Consider the following 4,685-nt stretch of genomic DNA (forward strand, 5'->3'; position numbering starts at 1 on the left):
GTACTCAGTATAAACCCATTATTTGCTAATAACACTTTGATGTTGGCACATGCATCTCTAATCTGTATGTATCTGGTTATTACTAGTCATGGTCAGTTGCACTTGTTTCCATTTCCTAGCTATTGTGACTAGACCAACAACAAACATGAATAAGCAAGTATCTCTGTAGTATAATATAGAGTCCTTTGGGTATATGCCCAAGAATGGTATAGCTGCACCTTGTGGTAGATTTATTTATAGCTTTTTGAGTAACCTCCACACTGATTTCCATAGTGGCTGTACCAGTTTGCACTTCCACCAGCAGTCAATAAGTGTGTCCCTTTATCCACATCCACACCAGCATTTTTGTTTGTTTGTTTGTTTGTTTGTTTGTTTGTTTGTTTTTTAACCTTAGCTGTTCTGACTGGGGTAAGATGAAATCTCAAGGTAGTTTTAATTTGTATTTCCCTGACGGATAAGGTTATTGAGCATTTTTTTAAAGTGTCTCTCAACCACTTGTATTTCATCTTTTGATATTTGCTTTGAATCTTTAGATACGTGTGTTTCATTTGGAATATCCATAAAAGTTAAGAAACTAGTAAGGGACCACTGGTGAGAGGGAGTCTTTCAAGGGAAGGACAATGGAATAAAAAAGAAAGGGGATAACGGAACCGGAAGCATCTACTGGGGTAGGGAATGGGAGGGCAGCATGGAGGAGGGAATATGGGAGGGGTAACTAACACTAAAGGCCTTTTGGAAAAATCATATGGCAATCTACCATTCTAGAAGTTCTCTAGACAAAATACATTAAAAAAAAAAAGTTTAAATTAAGTTACCCTCTAATAGGGCAACAATATCCCTGAATAGGACGCCTATATCAAATCTCTGCCACCTAAGGCTTAGGGACCATTGTGGAAGAGGGGATGAAAAAATAGAGCCAGTGGTGGTTGACCACAAGGAAACAGAGTTTTCCAGAAAGCTGGAAAGTCACTCATATGAACTCAGAGCAATGGTGACAATATGCACAAGTCCCATGCAAGCTCAAACCAGACAAAATCCCAGCATAGAAATGGGGAAACGAGTAAGAAACTTCAACCTTAGCCAAGGAACTAATGGTAACCAATAAGCACTGGGACAAAAAGAGTAGGTTTTCTTTAAGTGTGTGACTCTAGATAGGTTAACCAAGCTTCAGTGGACAGACATGCAGTGAAGGACATTTGGAGACACAAACTTTGCTTGATATGCCTTAGTATATATGACAAGTACATGAAAACCAGCAGGGGTGCATAGGAGAGGTGCAAATAGTCAGGGGGAGGGGTCTAACCATGATCAAAAGAGACTGTATGAAACTCAAGAAAATTCAATTTAAAAAAAAAGAAATTTTTAAAAATTATGACTAGAAGGCACATACCTCAACATAATAAAAGGCTATGTATGTTACAGATCTATAACCAACATTATACAAAATGGAGGGAAACTGACTTTTCCTCTGAAGTCTCGAATGAGCCAGTGGCACCCAATCTCTCTGTTCTTACTCCATATTGTGCTTGAAGTCTCAGCTACAGCAATAAGACAAGAGAGCAAAAATAAGAGGTACAAATAGGAAATGAATTATAATTAATCACTATTTTCAGACAACTTAATTTTATACTTAAAAGACCCTAAAGACTCTATGAGAAAGCTCTTAGACTTGATATTTGCAGCAAAGTAGGAGAGCCCAAAATCAACGTACAGAAATCAGTAGATTGTCTAAATACCAACAACAAACTTACTGAGAAAGAAATTGGAGAAAAAACCCTATTCACTACAGCTTAAAGGCCCCCCCAAAAATTATTTTATGTATGAATTTCTGGCTGGAACACATAATGGAGACCAGACTGGCCTCAGTTGCACAGAAATCCACCTGCCTCTGCCTCCTAAGTGCTGTGATTGAAGGTATAAGCTGCCATGCCCAGCATGAATTGCAGGGTTTTACTGCATATATACTTATATATTTACTGTATTATAAAGGTTTCTGCTTTCATATGGTTTATATGTAATGGTTTAATTATGGAAAACAATGACTTTAATATTTTCCTATGGCCATCTCTCAGCATGTATTGAATGTTTGGATTGCCTTGTGTTTTATTTTAAAATATCCTGACTCGGGTTTCATGAATTTTAGCTTGGGATTAGGACAGAATTGCCAACATTTTCTGAAATGCCCTTAAACCCACATCTTCCACTTTGTACTACATGTTTATATGAAATGGCATCCACAGCAATGGCAATTAGAAAAACAAAATATTCATTATTGGACCATTGAGATAGCTCACTGGATAAGGGCACTTGCCAGCAAGCCTGACAACCTAAGTTTGAACCCCAGAACCCACATGGTAAAAAGAGAGAACCAGTTCCCACAAGTTGTCCTCTAATCTAAACATACATGCTGTGGGACACACACACACACACACACACACACACACACACACACACACTCACTCACAAAATGCTAAAAATAGAAAAGACAGGAAGAAATTTCAGTTTAAAAACTATTGATCAAGTCTAAAAAAAATGTCGAAGGTTTTCTATGTCCATCAAATATTCAGCCAAGATTTAAATTTGTTTTGAGACAGGGTTACCCTGAGCTAACCTGGGGACTTTCTATGTAGACCAGGCTGGCCTCAGTCTCACAGAGATCTGCCTGCCTCTGCTTCCTGAGTGCTGAGACTAAAGGCATGAACCACTATGCCCAGGCTCCAGGATTTAATTCTTTATAGAAAAATAAACAAGCACAGCCATCCCATCATGCAGATTTACTTTCATCTTTAACAAATGGCAAAATCATAATATAGCAGAGAATTGATTTAAAACAAATTTATTATTTATTATCAGAAAATGTTTGACTTGTGTTGCTGCTTTATAAACCTATGTACCTGAGGTTGCACCAAAAGTGCTTGGGCAGAAAAGGATCAAGATGAAGGAAGTTAAAGAAACCTTGAGCTATATGACATTGACCTTCTTAGTCTCTAATCCTTAATTTCCTCCTCGGCAAATAGAGACAACAGCCTGTTTACATTTTATTTTTCTCCCATGTAAAATGAGGCTAATTTAGAATTATAAAGATTTAGTATTTTTAGTTCAGTAACTGGTAGCCGTAAGTGCTGAATTGGCACTTATTTTATTCCTTCTTCTTTCTTTGTTTAAGGCAGGGTCTCAATATTAGCCCTGCCTAGCTTGTAACTCATCGAGATCCCCCTGCCTCTACCTCTCAAGTGCTGGGATTAAAGGCATGCCAGCTATCTTGCTGTTTTAAACTTGATCTATTAAAGCTCTAATTGGCTTTTCTAGTGTTTAAACTGCTACTTTTTATCTTATGTACAGAAGTCACATATGTCTGTATGTATTCATGTATCCAGGGTACTCAGAATCAACTCTGGTGTCAATACCTTTAAAAACAGAACCAGGGGCGGGACAGATGGCTCAGCGGTTCAGAGCACTGACTGCTCTTGCAGAGGACCTGGGTTCAATTCTCAGCACCCACATGGCTGCTACGAACCGTCCTTAACTCCAGTTCCAGGGGAATCTGAAGCCCTCTTCTGACCTCTGCAGCATTGCACAACATGGGTGCACTCACATACATGCAGGCAATACACTCATACACATAAAATAAAAATAATAAAAAAAAATTTAAATACAGAACCAATAGTATTGCAAATGTTATCTCCAACTTGAACTTGGAAAAATTAATACAATGCCAGTTCTATAACATTAGAGAGATAATTGTTAGACATAGAGACTTTGAGAGCTTAGAGAGCTTTGCTGAATTAGCTTTGCTTTTTTCCTCCCTCTGACTCATATTCAACGTATGCTTATAATCTGAAGTTCCTCCAACCAACCACTATGATGCCAGCTATTGTCCAGCCTCCTTCCTGTTAAGGTTCAGATAGCCCCGCCCCTCACCAACAGGATCCCAAGGACTTCTGCTCCTGAGAAAAGGGAACCTAGCTGATAAGGACCTTGATCTTTGAAGTCAAGAGAAGCAGACTTTTCTCCACTGTTTGGCCAACACAGCAGGCTTCCCCTTTGATCTCTAAAGAAGACAGGTTTTAACAGTCCTGCACTCCCACCCCCCCCCAACTTTAAAAAAAAATACATCTTCCCACCTTCTGCAGGAAGCAAAAGCCTCCCCTTTAAAAAGACCCCAGCTCAAGACCTGGGAAGACATTTTCCCTGCCCCAAGGGAATCTGTCCCATGTGTTCCTTTGCTAATAAACCCTACATCAATGGAATTTTATCTGTGTCCTGGTGCCTCCTCCTCCATTTGCATGTTCTCCACCAACTTTTTACCTGTCACTTCCCACACTCTGCAGAAGGAGTCAAGCAGGCAGAAGTCCATCACCTCTCCCACCCAATCAGTTGACCTTAGCTGCATGAAGGGGAGGAGCCTCTGCCATATTGAGCATGGGGAACCAAACAACAAATGGAGGAAGAGGTAAGAGGCCTTTCGCAAAGCTGGGAGAGACTGGGTAGGACATGCTTGTTCCGGACCGCTTTCCGTCTCGCCGGCAAGAACGACGCGGGAGGACAAGTCAGGATCCTTCTGCAGCAGTTTATTTCATAAGCCTCTTACATAGCATACTAAGGATGAAGACCGAAGACGCCGAGAAGTGGGAGAGCTGTTGCTTATATATGCCCTAAAGGTCCCATTTATGACGTATAAGAAG

The 4,685-nt window shown here is 40.0% G+C and overlaps 1 long non-coding RNA gene across 1 annotated transcript in view; it reads left to right on the top strand.

The window, feature by feature from the left end:
• The window catches only part of LOC115067276, a 23,861-nt gene that overhangs the window by 10,847 nt on the left and 8,329 nt on the right, over positions 1–4,685 (top strand). Inside the window, exon 2 of the long non-coding RNA XR_003846696.1 lies at positions 4,335–4,453. This is a non-coding gene — a long non-coding RNA (uncharacterized LOC115067276). The remainder of the gene's footprint in view (positions 1–4,334; positions 4,454–4,685) is intronic.

Source organism: Nannospalax galili, unplaced genomic scaffold (assembly GCF_000622305.1).
Source record: "Nannospalax galili isolate Female #2095 unplaced genomic scaffold, S.galili_v1.0 scaffold805, whole genome shotgun sequence".
NCBI classification, from domain to species: domain Eukaryota; kingdom Metazoa; phylum Chordata; class Mammalia; order Rodentia; family Spalacidae; genus Nannospalax; species Nannospalax galili.